This window comes from Salmo trutta, unplaced genomic scaffold (genome assembly GCF_901001165.1).
Source record: "Salmo trutta unplaced genomic scaffold, fSalTru1.1, whole genome shotgun sequence".
NCBI classification, from domain to species: Eukaryota; Metazoa; Chordata; class Actinopteri; order Salmoniformes; family Salmonidae; genus Salmo; species Salmo trutta.
Window position 1 is genome coordinate 411,194 of NW_021822674.1, and position 23,254 is coordinate 434,447.

Here is a 23,254-nt window from a genome sequence, read left to right on the forward strand (position 1 = left end):
GCCCATCCAGGTTGGTTTTATCTTCATCTCCTAACCCATTCATCTTGGCCCCTGGGGCCAGCTGGCCAACTCTGACCACTTGAGGTGGAGGTGGAGGAATCCTAACAAGAACCTCATCCCTCTCCTCATTCTCATCCCAGTCCTCATCCCTCTCTCCATCCCTCTCTTTCTCCTTCTCTCCATCCCTCTCCTTCTCTTCATGGTTGTTGTTGTTGTTCTCAGACATCTCTGGAACTTTTCACCCCCAACTGTCCAACGGGTTAGGGTTATCAAACTAGGTCCCAGAAGGAGTGCAGGTGGGAACCCTCCACAGAAGAACAACAGCTACACCTCTGTGGGAATGTTACTGTGGTCTGTCCTCTGTCCCTACTGGAGCTCTCTAAGACCCAGGTAGAGGGAGGGCGAGGGGGTCCCCCAGTCCCCCACAGCCAGCCCCCCTCCCCTCTGTCCCCTCCACAGCTCAAATAGAAACCCTCTCCATTGGTCACCCAGTCAGCCCCCTTACCCCTCTCCTCTCCCACCTAATAGAGCCCATTTTATTGGTCCCCCAGCTTGGCATAGTGCCATGAGTCCCTCATTAAGAATTAGGAAATGTTTCACAAACTGCCCATTCTAAACAAGAAAGCTTTGCTTTCTTTCTCCCTTGTTTTCTAATTTGAATATTTAGTCAAGCATCAGTGCTCACATAAAAAAAGACTGCAGGATATCAAAAAGACTGAAATATAAATACTACTTTTCAACACTAGCCCTCTTCAGATGTGTTTTATCATGGATCACATGACTATAGACACTTACAACAAGTGGTGTCGGTGACAAGTATTGGTAGTCAGAAGTTGAACTGAACAGCCTGTTGATAAAGAGAACAGTGTCTTTCCCATTAGTTCTATGTAGGACACACACACACACACACACACACACACACACACACACACACACACACACACACACACGACATGGTTGGTTGGTGATAGCTGGTTACCAGTGATAAATACCTATAGTACTAACAATGCAGTCTCTAGTGGAACATATTGTACATGTTCCATCATTATTTAGATGATGAATCATGTCTTTCTCTAGGAACACTGTGTTGGGAAAGCCATGCTCCTAGAGAAAGACTGTTGGGAAAGCCATGCTCCTAGAGAAAGACTGTTGGGAAAGCCATGCTCCTAGAGAAAGACTGTTGGGAAAGCCGTGCTCCTAGAGAAAGACTGTTGGGAAAGCCATGCTCCTAGAGAAAGACTGTTGGGAAAGCCGTGCCCCTAGAGAAAGACTGTTGGGAAAGCCATGCTCCTAGAGAAAGACTGTTGGGAAAGCCGTGCTCCTAGAGAAAGACTGTGTCGGGAAAGCCGTGCTCCTAGAGAAAGACTGTTGGGAAAGCCATGCTCCTAGAGAAAGACTGTTGGGAAAGCCATGCTCCTAGAGAAAGACTGTGTTGGGAAAGCCGTGCTCCTAGAGAAAGACTGTGTTGGGAAAGCCGTGCTCCTAGAGAAAGACTGTTGGGAAAGCCATGCTCCTAGAGAAAGACTGTGTTGGGAAATCCGTGCTCCTAGAGAAAGACTGTTGGGAAAGCCATGCTCCTAGAGAAAGACTGTTGGGAAAGCCGTGCTCCTAGAGAAAGACTGTTGGGAAAGCCGTGCTCCTAGAGAAAGACCGTTGGGAAAGCCGTGCTTCTAGAGAAAGACTGTGTTGGGAAAGCCGTGCTCCTAGAGAAAGACTGTGTGTTGGGAAAGCCATGCTCCAAGAGAAAGACTGTGTGCTTTCCCAAAACATACAGACAGACCAGGAGAGCAACACAACAACATGATGCTAACAAACCAATACAAAGATATCATTGTGCCAAGACTCCCTGCTCTTTTCACTTCCATTTCAGCCACTAGTGAATATCAATGAAACATCCACTGAAGCAGATTCCTTCACGCTACCGGCCCCTTGCCTGCCAAGTCCACAGCTCTGATATCACCGGAAGTCATGCAGAGGAATGCCAGTCAGTCAGAGAGATTATGCAACACTTCAGGACAGCAGATAGTTCAACAGGGATGACATGTTCTGCTTTAACTCTGCCTGTATCCACATAGTTTAATAGTGATGACATGTAAGCATTTTTCTACGGCTGGCCATGCTTTCCACCTGGCTACCCCAGTCATCTGCCCTGCACCCCCCACAGCAACTCGCCCAAGCCTCCCCCATTTCTCCTTCACCCAAATCCAGATATCTGATGTTCTGAAAGAGCTGACAATTATCTGCTGAAATTGTTGCAACCCCTATTATTGGCCTGTTCAACCTCTCTTTGTATCGTCTGAGATCCCCAAAGATCGGAAAGCTGCCGCTATCATCCCCCTCTTCAAAGGGGGAGGCACTCTAGACCCAAACTGTTACAGACCTATATCTATCCTACCCTGCCTTTCTAAGGTCTTCGAAAGCCAAGTTAACAAACAGATCACCGACCATTTCGAATCCCACAGTACCTTCTCCGCTATGCAATCTGGTTTCCGAGCTGGTCAAGGGTGCACCTCAGCCACGCTCAAGGTCCTAAACGATATCATAACTGCCATCGATAAGAGACATTACTGTGCAGCCGTATTCATTAACCTTGCCAAGGCTTTCGACTCTGTCAATCACCACATTCTTATCGGCAGACTCAACAGCCTTGGTTTCTCAAATGACTGCCTCACCTGGTGCACCATCTACTTCTCTGATAGAGTTCAGTGTGTCAAATCGGAGGGCCTGTTGTCCGGACCTCTGTCAGTCTCTATGAGGGTGCCACAGGGTTTAATTCTCGGGCCGACTCTTTTCTCTGTATACATCAATGATGTCGCTCTTGCTGCGGGTGATTCTCTGCTCCACCTCTACGCAGACGACACCATTCTGTATACTTCTGGCCCTTCTTTGGACACTGTGTTAATTAACCTCCAGATGAGCTTCAATGCCATACAACGCTCCTTCCGTGTCCTCCAACTGCTCTTAAATGCAAGTAAAACTAAATGCATGCTCTTCAACCGATCGCTGCCCACACCTGCCCGCCCGTCCAGCACCACCACTCTGGACGGTTCTGACTTGGAATATGTGGACAACTACAAATACCTAGGTGTCCGGCTAGACTGTAAACTCTCCTTCCAGACTCACATTAAGCATCTCCAATCCAAAATTAAATCTAGAATTGGCTTCCTATTTCGCAACAAAGCATCCTTCACTCATGCCGCCAAACATACCCTCGTGAAACTGACCATCATACCGATCCTCGACTTCGGTGATGTCATTTACAAAATAGCCTCCAACACTCTACTCAACAAATTGGACGCAGTCTATCACAGTGCCATCCATTTTGTCACCAAAGCCCCATATACTACCCACCACTGCGACCTGTACTCTCTCATTGGTTTGCCCTTGCTTCATACTTGTCGCCAAACCCACTGGCTCCAGGTCATTTACAAGTCTTTGCTAGATAAAGCCCCAAATTATCTCAGCTCACCGGTCACCATAGCAGCACCCACCCATAGCACGCGCTCCAGCAGGTATATCTCACTGGTCACCCCAAAAGCCAATTCCTCCTTTGGCCGGCTTTCCTTCCAGTTCTCTGCTGCCAATGACTGGAATGAACAGCAAAAATCACTGAAGCTGGAGACTCATATCTCTCTCACTAGCTTTAAGCACCAGCTGTCAGAGCAGCTCACAGATCATTGCACCTGTACATAGCCCACCTGTAAATAGCACATCCAAATACCTCATCCCCATACTGTATTTATTTATTCATTCATCTTGCTCCTTTGCACCCCAGTATCTCTACTTGCACATTCATCTTCTACACATCTATCACCCCAGTGTTTAATTGGTATATTGTAATTACTTCGCCACCATGGCCTATTTATTGCCTTACCTCCCTTATCCTACCTTATTTCAACACACTGTATATATACTTTCTCTACTGTATTATTGACTGTATGTTTGTTTATTCCATGTGTAACTCTGTGTTGTTGTATGTGTCGAACTGCTTTGCTTTATCTTGGCCAGGTCGCAGTTGTAAATGAGAACTTGTTCTCAACTAGCTTACCTGGTTAAATAAAGGTTAAATAAAATAAAGTTTAAAAAAACATTGACTACGGAGAGAATGATAACACAGTCGTTCAGAACAGCAGGTGCTCTCATGCATGCTTTAGTGTTGCTTGTCTCGAAGCGAGCATAAAAGGCATTTTGCTCATCTGGTAGGCTCTCGTCACTGAGCAGCTCGCGGCTGGATTTACCTTTATTGTCCGTAATAGTTTGCAAGCCCTGCCACATTCGACGAACGTTAGAGCCGGATAAGTAGGATTCAATCGTAGTCCTGTATTGACGCTTTGCCTGTTTGATGGTTCATCTGTGAGCATAGCGGGATTTCTTAAATAGTATCCGGATTAGTGTCCCGCTCCTTGAAAGCGGCAGCTCTAGCCTTTAGCTCGGAACGAATGTTGCCTGTAATCCATAGCTTCTGGTTGGGATATGTATGTACGGTTAGTGTGTGGACGAAGTACTCAATGGACTTATTGATGAATCCGGTGACTGAGGTGGTAAACTCCTCAATGCCATTGGATGAATCACGGAACATATTTCAGTCTGTGCTAGCAAAGCAGTCCTGTAGCTTAGCATCCGTGTCATCAGACCAATTCCGTGTTGAGGGAGTAACTGGTACTTCCTACTTTAGTTTTTGCTTGTAAGCAGGAATCAGGACGATAGAGTTATGGTCAGACTCGCCAAATAGAGGTTGAGGGAGAGCTTTGTATGCGTCTCTGTGTGTGGAGTAAACATGGTCTGGAATTGTTTTTCCCCTGGTTGCACGTGACATGTTGGTAGAAATGTGGTAAAACGGATTTAAGTTTACCTGCATTAAAGTCTCCAGCCACTAGGAGTGCCACTTCTGGATGAGCATTTTCTTGTTTGCTTATGGCCTTATACAGCTCGTTGAGTGCAGTCTTAGTGCCAGCATCGGTTTGTGGTGGTATATTGACTGCTTTGAACAATATATATGAGAAATGTTGGTAGATAGTTTGGTCAACAGCTTATCATGAGATACTCTACCTCAGACGAGCAATACCTCGAGACTTATTAGACATTAGACATCCCTCGCCAGCAGTTATTGACAAATAGACACATACCCCCGCCCCTCGTCTTACCAGATGTAGCTACTCTGTCCTGTTGATACACAGAAAAACCAGCCAGCTCTATATTATCCGTGTCGTCGTTCAGCAACGACTCTGTGAAACATAAGATATTACAGTTTTGAATGTCACGTTGGTAGTATAGTCTCGACCGTAGATCATCCAGTTTGTTTTCCAGTGATTGGCCAATAGAATGATGGTAGTGGTGATTTACTCACTCCCCTATGAATCCTCACAAGGCACCCCGACCTTCTCCCTCTGTATCTCTGCCTTTTCTTCACGCAAATATTGGGCATTTGGACCTGTTTTTTGGAAAGCAGTATATTCTTCACGTTGAAATCAATAAAGAAAAAATCTTTGTCCAGTTCGAGGTGAGTAATCACTGTTCTGATGTCCAGAAGCTATTTTTGTATTTATGTACATAATAAGTTACAAACAATGTAAAAAAACAAAATAGCACCATTGTTTAGGAGCCCGTAATACGGCAGCCATCCCGTCCGGCGCCATTTATCAATCAATCAGGGATGACATGTTCTGCTGTTACCCTAATCCTGCCTCTATCTACATAGGTTAACAGGGATGACAAGTTCTGCTGTAACCCTAATCCTGCCTCTATCTACATAGGTTAACAGGGATGACAAGTTCTGCTGTAACCCTAATCCTGCCTCTATCTACATAGGTTAACAGGGATGACAAGTTCTGCTGTAACCGTAATCCTGCCTGTATCTACATAGGTTAACAGGGATGACATGTTCTGCTGTAACCCTAATCCTGCCTGTATCTACATAGGTTAACAGGGATGACATGTTCTGCTGGAATGTTGCCAGTTTGAATCACGGGTCCAACTGGAAAAATCTGTCAGGAAGTGGCCAAGCAACAGGAGAGTTGCTGCTATCAAATCCTAGATGTCATTGACTGCTATGGTGCCTTTTAACAAGGCACTCACTAAACCCCCCACCAAAAAAAGTTCCATGTTCTGCTGTCTCTGTCCCTTCAACATCTACCTATAGTATCTGTCCTGCCAGTATCTACCTAGTCTCCCTGTCCTGCCAGTATCTACCTAGTCTCCCTGTCCTGCCTGTATCTACCTACTGTCTCTGTCCTGCCTGCATCTACCTACTGTCTCTGTCCTGCCAGTATCTACCTAGTCTCCCTGTCCTGCCTGTATCTACCTACTGTCTCTGTCCTGCCTGTATCTACCTACTGTCTCTGTCCCTGTCCTGCCTGTATCTACCTACTGTCTCTGTCCTGCCTGTATCTACCTAGTCTCCCTGTCCTGCCAGTATCTACCTAGTCTCCCTGTCCTGCCTGTATCTAGCTACTGTCTCTGTCCTGCCAGTATCTACCTAGTCTCCCTGTCCTGCCTGTATCTACCTACTGTCTCTGTCCCTTCAACATCTACCTATAGTATCTGTTCTGCCAGTATCTACCTAGTCTCCCTGTCCTGCCTGTATCTACCTACTGTCTCTGTCCTGCCTGTATCTACCTACTGTCTCTGTCCCTTCAACATCTACCTATAGTATCTGTCCTGCCAGTATCTACCTAGTCTCCCTGTCCTGCCAGTATCTACCTACTGTCTCTGTCCTGCCAGTATCTACCTAGTCTCCCTGTCCTGCCAGTATCTACCTAGTCTCCCTGTCCTGCCTGTATCTACCTACTGTCTCTGTCCTGCCTGTATCTACCTACTGTCTCTGTCCCTTCAACATCTACCTATAGTATCTGTCCTGCCAGTATCTACCTAGTCTCCCTGTCCTGCCAGTATCTACCTACTGTCTCTGTCCTGCCTGCATCTACCTACTGTCTCTGTCCTGCCAGTATCTACCTAGTCTCCCTGTCCTGCCTGTATCTACCTACTGTCTCTGTCCTGCCTGTATCGACCTACTGTCTCTGTCCTGCCTGTATCTACCTACTGTCTCTGTCCTGCCTGTATCTACCTACTGTCTCTGTCCCTTCAACATCTACTTATAGTATCTGTCCTGCCTGTACCTACCTAATGTCTCTGTCCCTGTCCTGCCTGTATTTAACTACTGGCTCTGTCCTGCCTGTATCTACCTACTGTCTCTGTCCTGCCTGTATCTACCTAATGTCTCTATCTCTGTCCTGCCTGTATTTAACTACTGTCTCTGTCCTGCCTGTATTTAACTACTGTCTCTGTCCTGCCTGTATCTACCTCTTGTCTCTGTCTCTGTCCTGCCTGCATCTACCTACTGTCTCTGTCCTGCCTGTATCTACCTACTGTCTCTGTCCTGCCTGTATCTACCTCCTGTCTCTGTCCTGCCTGTATCTACCTCCTGTCTCTGTCCTGCCAGTATCTACCTACTGCCTCTGTCTCTGTCCTGCCTGTACCTACCTACTGTCTCTGTCCTGCCTGTATCTACCTACTGTCTCTGTCCTGCCTGTATCTACCTACTGTCTCTGTCCTGCCTGTATCTACCTCCTGTCTCTGTCTCTGTCCTGCCTGCATCTACCTACTGTCTCTGTCCTGCCTGTATCTACCTCCTGTCTCTGTCCTGTCTGTATCTACCTCCTGTCTCTGTCCTGCCAGTATCTACCTACTGTCTCTGTCCTGCCAGTATCTACCTACTGTCTCTGTCTCTGTCCTGCCAGTATCTACCTACTGCCTCTGTCTCTGTCCTGCCTGTATCTACCTACTGTCTCTGTCCTGCCTGTATCTACCTACTGTCTCTGTCCTGTCTGTATCTACCTACTGTCTCTGTCCTGCCTGTACCTACCTACTGCCTCTGTCTCTGTCCTGCCTGTACCTACCTACTGCCTCTGTCTCTGTCCTGCCTGTATTTAACTACTGTCTCTGTCCTGCCTGTATCTAGCTACTGTCTCTGTCCTGCCAGTATCTACGTAGTCTCCCTGTCCTGCCTGTATCTAGCTACTGTCTCTGTCCCTGTCCTGCCTGTATCTACCTACTGTCCCTGTCCTGCCTGTATCTACCTACCCTCTCTATAATGCCTGTATATACCTACTGTCTCTGTCCTGCCTGTATCTACCAACAGTATATTTTCTGCCTGTATCTACCTACTGTCTCTGTCCTGCCTGTATCTACCTACTGTCCCTGTCGCTGTCCTGCATGTATCTACCTACTGTCTCTGTCCTCCCTGCGTCTACCTACTGTCTCTGTCCTGCCTGTATCTACCTACTGTCTCTGTCCTGCCTGCATCTACCTACTGTCTCTGTCCTGCCTGTATCTACCTCCTGTCTCTGTCCTGTCTGTATCTACCTCCTGTCTCTGTCCTGCCAGTATCTATCTACTGTCTCTGTCCTGCCAGTATCTACCTACTGTCTCTGTCTCTGTCCTGCCAGTATCTACCTACTGCCTCTGTCTCTGTCCTGCCTGTATCTACCTACTGTCTCTGTCCTGCCTGTATCTACCTACTGTCTCTGTCCTGTCTGTATCTACCTACTGTCTCTGTCCTGCCTGTATTTAACTACTGTCTCTGTCCTGCCTGTACCTACCTACTGCCTCTGTCTCTGTCCTGCCTGTATTTAACTACTGTCTCTGTCCTGCCTATATCTAGCTACTGTCTCTGTCCTGCCAGTATCTACGTAGTCTCCCTGTCCTGCCTGTATCTAGCTACTGTCTCTGTCCCTGTCCTGCCTGTATCTACCTACTGTCCCTGTCCTGCCTGTATCTACCTACCCTCTCTATAATGCCTGTATATACCTACTGTCTCTGTCCTGCCTGTATCTACCAACAGTATATTTTCTGCCTGTATCTACCTACTGTCTCTGTCCTGCCTGTATCTACCTACTGTCCCTGTCTCTGTCCTGCCTGTATCTACCTACTGTCTCTGTCCTGCCTGCATATACCTACTGTCTCTGTCCTGCCTGTATCTACCTACTGTCTCTGTCTTGCCTGTATCTACCTCCTGTCTCTGTCCTGCCTGTATCTACCTCCTGTCTCTGTCGCTGTCCTGCCTGCATCTACCTACTGTCTCTGTCCTGCCTGCATCTACCTACTGTCTCTGTCCTGCCTGTATCTACCTCCTGTCTCGGTCGCTGTCCTGCCTGCATCTACCTACTGTCTCTGTCCTGCCTGTATCTACCTACTGTCTCTGTCCTGCCTGCATCTACCTACTGTCTCTGCCCTGCCTGTATCTACCTACTGTCTCTGTCCTGTCTGTATCTACCTACTGTCTCTGTCCTGCCTGTATCTATTCACTATATTGTCTCCCAGCTGAGAAGGCCTAAGTAAAGGGTTTGAGAGAGTTTTTCAGAATTCAGGTCACCAAAGGCAAATTTGAGAGTTGGCATTTCCTTTTCTGACTCTAGCTGTCACTTCAGCGAGACACTAATGTTTTAATGAGGCATCCGAGTGACGACTGTTAGTTACATAAACGTTCAGAGAGAAAGTTACTGTATGGGGACTGTGGATAACCCATACATAGTACTACTATCAGTGTTGGGGACTGTGGATAACCCAGACATAGCTACTACTATCAAATCAAATGTTATTGTATTTATTGGTCACAAGATCCTTTGCTGTTGTTCTGGGATTGATTTGCACTTTTCGCACCAAAGTATGTTCATCTCTAGAAGACAGAATGCGTCTCCTTCCTGAGCGGTATGATGGCTGTGTGGTCCCATGGTGTTTATACTTGCGTACTATTGTTTGTACAGATGAACGTGGTACCTTCAGGCGTTTGGAAATTGATCCCAAAGACGAACCAGACTTGTGGAGGTCTACAATTTCTTTCTGAGGTCTTTGCTGATTTCTTATGATTTTCCCCTGATGTAATGCAAAGAGGCACTGAGTTTGAAGGTAGGCCTTGAAATACATCCACAGGTACACCTCCAATTGACTCAAATGATGTCAATTAGCCTATAAGAAATTTGAAAAGCCATGACGTCATTTTCAGGAATTGTCCAAGCTGTTTAAAGGCACAGTCAACATATTCTATGTAAACTTCTGACCCACTGGAATTGTGATACAGTGAAATATAAGTGAAATAATCTGTCTGTAAACAATTGTTGGACAAATTACTTGTGTCATGCACAAAGTAGATGTCCTAATCGACTTTCCAAAACAATAGTTTGTTAACAAGAAATTTGTGGAGTGGGTGAAAAACGAGTTTTAATGACTCCAACCTAAGTGTATGTAAACTTCCGACTTCAACTGTATCTCAGATGGGGGGAGTGAGGCCTAAGAGGGCTTTATAAATAAGCATCAACCAGTGGGTCTTGCGATGTGTATACAGAGATGACCAGTTTACAGAAGAGGATAGAGTGCAGTGATGTGTCCTATAAGGAGCAATGGTGGAAAATCTGATGGCCGAATGGTAAAGAACATCTAACCGCTCGAGAGCACCCTTACCTGCTGATCTATAAATTATGTCTCCGTAATCTAGCATGGGTAGGATGGTCATCTGAATCAGGGTTAGTTTGGCAGCTGGGGTGAAAGAGGAGCGATTACGATAGAAGAAACCGAGTCTAGATTTAACTTTAGCCTGCAGCTTTGATATGTGCTGAGAGAAGGACAGTGTACTGTCTAGCCATACTCCCAAGTACTTGTATGAGGTGGCTACCTCAAGCTCTAAACCCTCAAAGGTAGTAATCACACCTGTGGGGAGAGGGGCATTATTCTTACCAAACCACATGACCTTTGTTTTGGAGGTGTTTAGAACAAGGTTAAGGGTAGAGAAAGCTTGTTGGACACTAAGTAAGCTTTGTTGTAGAGCATTTAACTTCTCTAGGCTAGGGGGCGGTATTTTCACATCCGGGTGAAAAGCGTGCCCAAAGTAAACTGCCTGCTACTCGGGCCCAGAAGCTAGGATATGCATATTATTAGCAGATATGGATAGAAAACAGTCTGAAGTTTCTAAAACTGTTTGAATGATGTCTGTGAGTAATACAGAACTTATTTGGCAGGCAAAACCCCGAGGACAAACCATCCAGGAAAAAAATAATTCAGGTCACTCTTTTCAATGGGATTTTAAAGGGAATCTAGAATTCTAAGGCAGTTGCTTGCAGTTCCTATTGCTTCCACTGGATGTCAACAGTCTTTAGAAATTGGTTGATGTTTTTCCTTTGTGTAATGAAGAAGTATCCCTGTTCAGAACGAGGGTCAAGTGAAGTGTACTGTTGTGGTTGAGGCGCGTGACTTGAAAGCACGTTCCACTTTGTTTTCCTCCGGTATTGAACACAGTTTATCCCGTCTTAAATGTTATTGATTATTTACATTAAAAAATACCTAAAGTTGTATTAGGAAAATTGTTTGAAATGTTTGGACAAAGATTACAGGTAACTTATGAGATATTTTCTAGTCATGTTGCGTGAGTTGGAACCAGTGTTTTTCTGCATCAAACGCACCAAATAAATTGACATTTTGGATATATAACGACGGAAATAATTGAACAAAAGGACCATTTGTGATGTTTATGGGACATATTGGAGTGCCAACAGAAGAAGCTCGTCAAAGGTATGAATTATATCTTTATTTCTGAGTTTCGTGTCGCGCCTGGCGGGTTGAATTATGATTGTCTGTGTTTGTTTGGTGGGGTGTTATCCTCAGATAATCGCATGGTTTGCTTTCGCCGTAAAGCCTTTTTGAAATCTGACACGTTGGCTGGATTAACCTGTTATGGATAGGGGGCAGTATTTTGACGGCCGGATAAAAAACGTACCCGATTTAATCTCTTTATTACTCCTGCCCAGAAACTAGAATATGCATATAATTGTTTGATTTGGATAGAAAACACCCTAAAGTTTCTAAAACTGTTTGAATGGTGTCTGTGAGTATAACAGAACTCATATGGCAGGCCAAAACCTGAGAAGATTCCAAACAGGAAGTGCCCTCTCTGACCATTTCTTGGCCTTCTTTAGCCTCTTTATTGAAAACAGAGGATCTCTGCTGTAACGTGACACTTTCTAAGGCTCCCATAGGCTCTCAGAAGGCGCCAGAACGTTGAATGATGACTTTGCAGCCCCTGCCTGAAAAACAGTAGCGCATTTGGATAGTGGTCGATCTGAGAACAATGAGACGGGCGTGCGCATGCATGTGAAGAGTCCATTTTACATTTTCAGTCTTTGAACGAAAACAACGACTCCCGGTCGGAATATTATCGCTATTTTACGAGAAAAATCGCATAAAAATTGATTTTAAACAGCGTTTGACATGCTTCGAAGTATGGTAATGGAATATTTTGAAATTTTTTGTCACGATATGCACCGGCGCATCACTCTTCGTTAGCCTTCAGATAGTGTCTTGAACGCACAAACAAAACGCTGCTATTTGGATATAACTATGGATTATTTGGAACCAAACCAACATTTGTTGTTGAAGTAGAAGTCCTGGGAGTGCATTCTGACGAAGAAAAGCAAAGGTAGTCCTATTTTTCTTATAGTAAATCTGAGTTTGGTGAGTACCAAACTTGGTGGGTGTCAAAATAGCTAGCCTGTGATGGCCGGGCTATCTACTCAGAATATTGCAAAATGTGCTTTCACCGAAAAGCTATTTTAAAATCGGACACCGCGATTGCATAAAGGAGTTCTGTATCTATAATTCTTAAAATAATTGTTATGTTTTTTGTGAACGTTTATCGTGAGTAATTTAGTAAATTCACCGGAAGTGTTCGGTGGGAATGCTAGTTCTGAACGTCACATGCTAATGTAAAAAGCTGTTTTTTGATATAAATATGAACTTGATTGAACAAAACATGCATGTATTGTATAACATAATGTCCTAGGAGTGTCATCTGATGAAGATCATCAAAGGTTAGTGCTGCATTTAGCTGTGGTTTTGGTTTTTGTGACATTATATGCTAGCTTGAAAAATGGGTGTCTGATTATTTCTGGCTGGGTACTCTGCTGACATAATCTAATGTTTTGCTTTCGTTGTAAAGCCTTTTTGAAATCGGACAGTGTGGTTAGATAAAGGAGAGTCTTGTCTTTAAAATGGTGTAAAATAGTCATATGTTTGAAAAATTGAAGTTTTCGGATTTTCGAGGAGTTTGTATTTCGCGCCACGCCCTATCATTGGATATTGGAGCGGTGTTCCGCTAGCGGAACGTCTAGATGTAAGAAGTTAACAACAAGTGTAGCTTTAATTTGGTGTATTGCATGTGTGATTTCATGAAAGTTTAATATTTATAGTAATTTAATTTGAATTTGGCGTTCTGCTATTTCACCGGATGTTGTCAAATCGATCCCGTTAACGGGATTTGAGCCATTAGAAGATAACACAAAATCCGGGGAGGGGCTAGCTGAGTATAAGACTGTATCAGCTGCATATTAATGGATGAGAGAGCTTCCTACTGCCTGAGCTATGTTGTTGATGTAAATTGAGAAGAGCGTGGGGCCTAGGATTGAGCCTTGGGGTACTCCCTTGGTGACAGGCAGTGGCTGAGACAGCAGATTTTCTGACTTTATACACTGCACTCTTTGAGAGAGGTAGTTAGCAAACCAGGCCAAAGACGCCTCAGAGATACCAATACTCCTTAGCCGGCCCACAAGAATGGAATGATCTACCGTATCAAAAGCTTTGGCCAAGTCAATAAAAATAGCAGCACAACATTGCTTAGAATCAAGGGCAATGGTGACATCATTGAGGACCTTTACGTTTGCAGTGACACATCTATAACCTGAGCGGAAACCAGATTGCATACCAGAGAGATACTATAGACATTAAGTATTCTTAGGCATGACATGCAAGCAACAAACACTAACACTACACAGCCTAGTATATCTGACCAAATTATGAAAGACAATCATTGTAATTTTCAATCTGTAAAGTGAGTGTGGAAGAAGTGAAAAAATGGTTGTCTATCAACAACGACAACCCACCAGGGTCTGACAACTGGGATGGAAAATTACTGAGGATAATAGCAAACGATATTGCCACGCCTATTTGCCATATTTAACATTTAACATTTACATTTAAGTCATTTAGCAGACGCTCTTATCCAGAGCGACTTACAAATTGGTGCATTCACCTTATGATATCCAGTGGAACAACCACTTTACAATAGTGCATCTAAATCTTTTAAGGGGGGGGGGGGTTAGAAGGATTACTTTATCCTATCCCAGGTATTCCTTAAAGAGGTGGGGTTTCAGGTGTCTCCGGAAGGTGGTGATTGACTCCGCTGTCCTGGCGTCGTGAGGGAGCTTGTTCCACCATTGGGGTGCCAGAGCAGCGAACAGTTTTGACTGGGCTGAGCGGGAACTGTAAAATGTAAGCCTACTTGAAAGTGTGTGCCCTCAGGCTTGGAGGGAAGCAAAAGTATTTCCGCTACCTAAGAATAGTATTACTGGCTCAAATAGCCAACCAATCAGGCTGTTACCAACCCTTAGTAAACTTTTGGAAAGAATTGTGTTTGACCAGGTACAATGCGATTTTAGAGTAAACATATTGACAACAGACTTTCAGCACGCTTATAGGGAAGAACATTCAACAAGCACAGCACTTAAACAAATGACTGATGATTGGCTGAGAGAAAGTCTTTTGTTAAGACTTCAGTGCGGCTTTTGACATTATCGATCACAGTCTGCTGCTGGAAAAATGTATCTCTTATGACTTTACATCCCCTGCTATTTTGTGGATAAAGAGTTACTTGTCTAACAGAACACAGAGGGTCTTCTTTAATGGAATTCTCTTCAACATAATCAAGGTAGAATCAGGAATTCCCCAAGGCAGCTGTGTAGGCCGCTTACTTTTTTCAATCTTTACTAACAACATGCCACTGGCTTTGAGTACAGCCAGTGATCCTATGTATGTGGATGACTCCACACTATACACGTAACACTTAACAAACACTTAACACTTAACAAAGAGCTGCAGTTAGTTTCAGAGTGGGTGGCAAGGAATAAGTTAGTCCCAAATATTTCTAAAACTTAAAGCATTCTATTTGGGAGAATCATTCACTAAAACCTAAACCTCGACAAAATATTGTAATAAATAATGTGGAAGCATTAATAATATACATGTCAATCTCTCCTGGCTAAAAGAGGGGGAGAGATTGACTTCATCACTACTTGTATGTATGTAAGGGAAGACCCCCATGAAATGGACAAAAGTGAATGGCTACTTATTGTCATTGGGCGAACCATATACACAATCGTAAATACCACTCAAATGGGCGGCAGTTCATCAAAAACATATTGCAAGCGGAACATGGTAAATGCCAGAAATCCCAAAGGGGGCAAGTGCGCTCCACCGTAGGATTTCATATGGAAAATGGTCACAAAGTCAGGTGTCAGGGGTGAAATCTTCAAAACCTCTATTTACATATTTTTTTTGTTTTGTCAATTATACATATGTAGTAACCGTACGGACATACATTTGTCTTATTTTATAGAGTTTGTCCATAAGGCCTATGTTTTGTCAATTTGCCATTTATGATCACAGGAAGTCGGCCAGAGCCCAAAAGTCAGTGAACCATGTCCAAATGTCATAAGAAAATTCCAAATAGCATATATAGATATTGATAGTACTAAATCAGGATGTTATGTCCATTTACCATATATGATTATAGGAAGTTGGCTTACGAACCCAAAAGTCAGTGAACCATGTCCAAATGGCATAAGAAATGTCAAAATGGCATATATAAGTATTGAAAGTACTAAGTAGGATGTTATACATTGGCAATGGACACTGTCAACTTGCAGAAGAGCATGTCCACACTGACAATATAGCATATGTGTAATGGACACTGTCCAATCCCTCTTTGGTGTGGATTTCAGCCTGTCCATTTGGTGATGGTAAATCCCTCATTAAATACATTGGAAATGTACACTGCCCATTTGCAATATAAAATGCACAATGCCAATATATTATACTGCCATCAAGTCAGCCATCAGTCAATAAGATATCATACTGACACCAAACTTCTACATATTGACACCAAACTAACTTTTTCCAACTCATTTAGAAGCGAACTATCACATATTTCAGAGACGGCCCACAATTCATAGCACCTTCTGTTAAAACCATAAAAAAAACTTCAAAAACATAGTTACATTCGAGCTGCGGGTCCAGTTCGGCGCCTGAGCAACGACTTTAATTAGTACTGAAAATTCACTTATTTCGGGGGTTGCTACGGGGTCCCTGAACGAGCTATCGGCCAGAAATGTGTAGGGTCAGTCTCTATGGGCCGAGGCGGTTTCAATGCACCTAGTCAACTGTTCTGCCTGCGGCTATGGAGCCATGACCTGTTCACTGGATGTGCTACCTTGTCCCGGACCTGCTGTTTTGGACTTTCTCTCTACCGCACCTGCTATCGCTAACTCTGAATGATCGGCTATGAAAAGCCAACTGACATTTGCTCCTGAGGTGCTGGCCTGTTGCACCCTTTACAACCACTGTGACTAGGATTACATGTCAGGAATTGTGAAAAACTGAATTTAAATGTATTTGGCTAATGTGTATGTAAACTTCTGACTTTAACTGTATCTACTGCAGCCCTCATCCAAGTCACATTCTGTTAAAGGTCCCCAAAGCACACACATCCCTGGGTTGCTTCTCTTTTCAGTTTGCTGCAGATAGCGACTGGAACGAGCTGCAACAAACTCTCAAACTGGACATTTTTATCTCAATCTCTTCATTCAAACATGGACACTCTTACTGACAGTTGTGGCTGCTTTGCGTGATGTATTGTTGTCTCTACCTTCTTGCCCTTTGTGCTGTTGTCTGTGTCCAATGTTTGTACCATATTTTGTGCAGCTACCATAATGTTTTGCTGCCATGTTGTTGTCATGCTGCTACCGTGCTGTGTTGTCATGTGTTGCTGCCTTGCTATGTTGTTCTCTTATGTCTCTCTTTATGTAGTGTTGTGTTGTCTCTTTTGTTGTGATGTGTGTTTTGTCATATATTTATATGTTATATACATTTTTATTTTTAATCCCAGCCCCCGTCCCCACAGGTCTTTTTCCTCTTGGTAGGCCGTCATTGTAAATAAGAATTTGTTCTTAACTGATAAAGGTTAAATAAAAAAATGTATAAAAAGTTTGCTTATCTTGCCATTCTCATCGACGGGGCTGTAGCAGAGCAGGTTGAGAGTTTCAAGTTCCTTGGTGTCCACATCACCAACAAACTAACATGGTCCAAGCACACCAAGACAGTCGTGAAGAGGGCATGACAAAACCTATTCCCCTTAGGAGACTGAAAATATTTGGTCCTCAGATCCTCAAAAGGTTCTACAGCTGCACCATCGAGAGCATCCTGACTGGTTGCATCCATGCCTGGTATGGCAACTGCTTAGTCTCCGACCGCAAGGCACTACAAAGGGTAATGCTTATGGCCCAGTACATCACTGGGGCCAAGCTTCCTGCCATCCTAGACCTCTATACCAGGCGGTGTCAGAGGAAGGCCCTAAAAATTGTCAAAGACTCCAGCCACCCTAGTCATAGACTGTTCTCTCTGCTACCGCACGGCAAGCGGTACCGGAGCGCCAAGTCTAGGTCCAAGAGGCTTCTAAACAGCTTCTACCCCCAAGCCATAAGACTCCTGAACATCTAATCAAATGGCTACCCAGACTATTTGCATTGCCCCCCCCCCCATGTTACACTGCTCCTACTCTGTTTATTATCTATGCATAGTCACATTAATAACTCTACCTACATGTACATATTACCTCAATTACCTCGACTAACCGGTGCCCCCGCACATCGACTCTGTACCGGTACCCCCTGTATATAGCCTCCACATCGACTCTGTACCGGTACCCCCTGTATATTGCCTCGCTATTATTATTTTACTGCTGCTCTTTAATTATTTGTTATTTTTCTTTAAACTGCATTGTTGGTTAGGGGCTTGTAAGTAAGCATTTAACTGTAAGGTCTACACCTGTTGTATTCGGCGCATGTGACAAATAACATTTGATTTGAATGAAAAAATCATTAAAGTAGTTGGCAATATCAGTCAGTTTGTAATGAATGAGCCTCTGATTCAATGAATGATGGAGCTGAGTTTGTCTTTTTTCCCCAAATTTCATTGAACGTGCTCCAAAACTTTTTACTATCAGTCTTTATGTAATTTATTTTTGTTTCATGGTGTAGTTTCTAATTCTTTTTAGTCAGTTCAGTCACATTATTTCTCAATTTGCAAAACGCTTGCCAAATGGTTGTGCAACCAGACTTATTTGCCGTTCCGTTTGCTTCATCCCTCTCAACCATAGCATGTTTCAATTCCTCATCAATCAACTGGGCATTTGAAAGATTTTACAGTCATTTTCTAAATCGGTGAATGTTCATTAGTAACTTGAATGAGCAATTCCATTAATGTGTCAAGTGCAGCGTTTGTTTGCTCCTCATTACTCACCACAGATCAAAAATATTCTTTACATCAACAACGATAGATATCACAACAAAACTTCTTGTATGACCTCTTATACACTATTATCAAAGAACGTCTGGCCTATGCATGTCAAAATACCCCTATAACATTTACTCCGCTTCTCTACGCTGTCTCGCATTGCTGCCCATATAAGAGCTTTGGTAGAGAATGCATGAGTAGAAATTGATATTTTTAAAACAGAGTTGGTCCCCGTTATGTTGGTCCCCTTTGATATTTAAACTATTTCCACTCTTCAACTCCCTGTTATTCATGAGCTGATCTGCGATCTGTATAATCATCAAGTCCATTTAGCCAAATAGGAGATATTCTGTCATTCGTTGGAGGTGTCTAGCAAGCTTAGCAACTTTGGTCATTGGACTTGTGTTTGACTGCCGTTACAAAGTTTGTATGATTCAAAGACCAGTCAGTGTTACTACTATATAGAGGACCAGTCAGTGTTACTACTATATAGAGGCCCAGTCAGTGTTACTACTATATAGAGGACCAGTCAGTGTTACTACTATATAGAGGACCAGTCAGTGTTACTACTATATAGAGGACCAGTCAGTGTTACTACTATATAGAGGACCAGTCAGTGTTACTACTATAGAGGACCAGTCAGTGTTACTACTATATAGAGGACCAGTCAGTGTTACTACCATATAGAGGACCAGTCAGTGTTACTACTATATAGAGGACCAGTCAGTGTTACTACTATATAGAGGACCAGTCAGTGTTACTACTATAGAGGACCAGTCAGTGTTACTACTATAGAGGACCAGTCAGTGTTACTACTATAGGGGACCAGTCAGTGTTACTACTATATAGAGGTCCAGTCAGTGTTACTACTATAGGGGACCAGTCAGTGTTACTACTATATAGAGGACCAGTCAGTGTTACTACTATATAGAGGACCAGTCAGTGTTACTACTATATAGAGGACCAGTCAGTGTTACTACTATATAGAGGACCAGTCAGTGTTACTACTATATAGAGGACCAGTCAGTGTTACTACTATATAGAGGACCAGTCAGTGTTACTACTATATAGAGGACCAGTCAGTGTTACTACTATAGAGGGCCAGTCAGTGTTACTACTATAGAGGACCAGTCAGTGTTACTACTATATAGAGGACCAGTCAGTGTTACTACTATAGGGGACCAGTCAGTGTTACTACTATATAGAGGACCAGTCAGTGTTACTACTATATAGAGGACCAGTCAGTGTTACTACTATATAGAGGACCAGTCAGTGTTACTACTATATAGAGGACCAGTCAGTGTTACTACTATATAGAGGACCAGTCAGTGTTACTACTATAGAGGACCAGTCAGTGTTACTACTATATAGAGGACCAGTCAGTGTTACTACTATATAGAGGACCAGTCAGTGTTACTAATATAGAGGAACATTCAGTGTTACTACTATATAGAGGACCAGTCAGTGTTACTACTATAGAGGACCAGTCAGTGTTACTACTATAGAGGACCAGTCAGTGTTACTACTATATAGAGGACCAGTCAGTGTTACTACTATAGAGGACCAGTCAGTGATACTACTATAGGGGACCAGTCAGTGTTACTACTATATAGAGGACCAGTCAGTGTTACTACTATATAGAGGACCAGTCAGTGTTTCTACTATAGAGGACCAGTCAGTGTTACTACTATATAGAGGACCAGTCAGTGTTACTACAATAGAGGACCAGTCAGTGTTACTACTATAGAGAGGACCAGTCAGTGATACTACTATATAGAGGACCAGTCAGTGTTACTACTATAGAGGACCAGTCAGTGGTACTACTATAGAGGACCAGTCAGTGTTACTACTATATAGAGGCCCAGTCAGTGTTACTACTATAGAGGACCAGTCAGTGTTACTACTATATAGAGGACCAGTCAGTGTTACTACTATATAGAGGACCAGTCAGTGGTACTACTATAGAGGACCAGTCAGTGTTACTACTATATAGAGGACCAGTCAGTGTTTCTACTATAGAGGACCAGTCAGTGTTACTACTATATAGAGGACCAGTTAGTGTTACTACTATATAGAGGACCAGTCAGTGTTACTACTATAGAGGACCAGTCAGTGATACTACTATAGGGGACCAGTCAGTGTTACTACTATATAGAGGACCAGTCAGTGTTACTACTATATAGAGGACCAGTCAGTGTTACTACTATAGAGGACCAGTCAGTGTTACTACTATATAGAGGACCAGTCAGTGTTACTACTATATAGAGGACCAGTCAGTGTTACTACTATATAGAGGACCAGTCAGTGTTACTACTATATAGAGGACCAGTCAGTGTTACTACTATAGAGGACCAGTCAGTGTTACTACTATATAGAGGACCAGTCAGTGTTACTACTATAGAGGACCAGTCAGTGATACTACTATAGAGGACCAGTCAGTGATACTACTATATAGAGGACCAGTCAGTGTTACTACTATAGAGGACCAGTCAGTGCTACTACTATAGAGGACCAGTCAGTGTTACTACTATATAGAGGACCAGTCAGTGTTACTACTATAGAGGACCAGTCAGTGATACTACTATATAGAGGACCAGTCAGTGTTACTACTATAGAGGACCAGTCAGTGTTACTACTATAGAGGACCAGTCAGTGTTACTACTATATAGAGGACCAGTCAGTGTTACTACTATATAGAGGACCAGTCAGTGTTACTACTATAGAGGACCAGTCAGTGTTACTACTATAGAGGACCAGTCAGTGTTACTACTATATAGGACCAGTCAGTGTTACAACTATATAGGACCAGTCAGTGTTACTACTATATAGAGGACCAGTCAGTGTTACTACTATATAGGACCAGTCAGTGTTACTACTATATAGAGGACCAGTCAGTGTTACTACTATATAGAGGACCAGTCAGTGTTACTACTATATAGAGGACCAGTCAATGTTACTACTATATACAGGACCAGTCAGTGTTACTACTATATAGAGGACCAGTCAGTGTTACTACTATATAGAGGACCAGTCAGTGTTACTACTATATAGAGGACCAGTCAGTGTTACTACTATATAGAGGACCAGTCAGTGTTACTACTATATAGAGGACCAGTCAGTGTTACTACTATATAGAGGACCAGTCAGTGTTACTACTATATAGAGGACAAGTCAGTGTTACTACTATTGAGGACCAGTCAGTGTTACTACTATATAGAGGACCAGTCAGTGTTACTACTATATAGAGGACCAGTCAGTGTTACTACTGTATAGAGGACCAGTCAGTGTTACTACTATATAGGACCAGTCAGTGTTACTACTATATAGAGGACCAGTCAGTGTTACTACTATAGAGGACCAGTCAGTGTTACTACTATATAGAGGACCAGTCAGTGTTACTACTATAGAGGACCAGTCAGTGTTACTACTATATAGAGGACCAGTCAGTGTTACTACTATATAGAGGCCCAGTCAGTGTTACTACTATATAGAGGACCAGTCAGTGTTACTACTATATAGAGGACCAGTCAGTGTTACTACTATATAGAGGACCAGTCAGTGTTACTACTATATAGAGGACCAGTCAGTGTTACTACTATAGAGGACCAGTCAGTGTTACTACTATATAGAGGACCAGTCAGTGTTACTAACATATAGAGGACCAGTCAGTGTTACTACTATATAGAGGACCAGTCAGTGTTACTACTATATAGAGGACCAGTCAGTGTTACTACTATAGAGGACCAGTCAGTGTTACTACTATAGAGGACCAGTCAGTGTTACTACTATAGGGGACCAGTCAGTGTTACTACTATATAGAGGTCCAGTCAGTGTTACTACTATAGGGGACCAGTCAGTGTTACTACTATATAGAGGACCAGTCAGTGTTACTACTATATAGAGGACCAGTCAGTGTTACTACTATATAGAGGACCAGTCAGTGTTACTACTATAGAGGGCCAGTCAGTGTTACTACTATAGAGGACCAGTCAGTGTTACTACTATATAGAGGACCAGTCAGTGTTACTACTATAGGGGACCAGTCAGTGTTACTACTATATAGAGGACCAGTCAGTGTTACTACTATATAGAGGACCAGTCAGTGTTACTACTATATAGAGGACCAGTCAGTGTTACTACTATAGAGGACCAGTCAGTGTTACTACTATATAGAGGACCAGTCAGTGTTACTACTATATATAGGACCAGTCAGTGTTACTACTATATATAGGACCAGTCAGTGTTACTACTATATAGAGGACCAGTCAGTGTTACTACTATATAGAGGACCAGTCAGTGTTACTACTATAGAGGACCAGTCAGTGTTACTACTATATAGAGGACCAGTCAGTGTTACTACTATATAGAGGACCAGTCAGTGTTACTACTATATAGAGGACCAGTCAGTGTTACTACTATATAGAGGACCAGTCAGTGTTACTACTATAGAGGACCAGTCAGTGTTACTACTATAGAGGACCAGTCAGTGTTACTACTATATAGAGGCCCAGTCAGTGTTACTACTATATAGAGGACCAGTCAGTGTTACTACTATATAGAGGACCAGTCAGTGTTACTACTATATAGAGGACCAGTCAGTGTTACTACTATATAGAGGACCAGTCAGTGTTACTACTATAGAGGACCAGTCAGTGTTACTACTATATAGAGGACCAGTCAGTGTTACTACCATATAGAGGACCAGTCAGTGTTACTACTATATAGAGGACCAGTCAGTGTTACTACTATATAGAGGACCAGTCAGTGTTACTACTATAGAGGACCAGTCAGTGTTACTAATTTAGAGGACCAGTCAGTGTTACTACTATAGGGGACCAGTCAGTGTTACTACTATATAGAGGTCCAG

At 43.2% G+C, this 23,254-nt stretch overlaps 1 protein-coding gene across 3 annotated transcripts in view; it reads right to left on the bottom strand.

Moving 5' to 3' along the window:
* Positions 1-23,254, bottom strand: part of LOC115183167 (electrogenic sodium bicarbonate cotransporter 1) — a 227,889-nt gene that overhangs the window by 131,777 nt on the left and 72,858 nt on the right. The gene's annotated exons all lie outside the window — the stretch shown is intronic.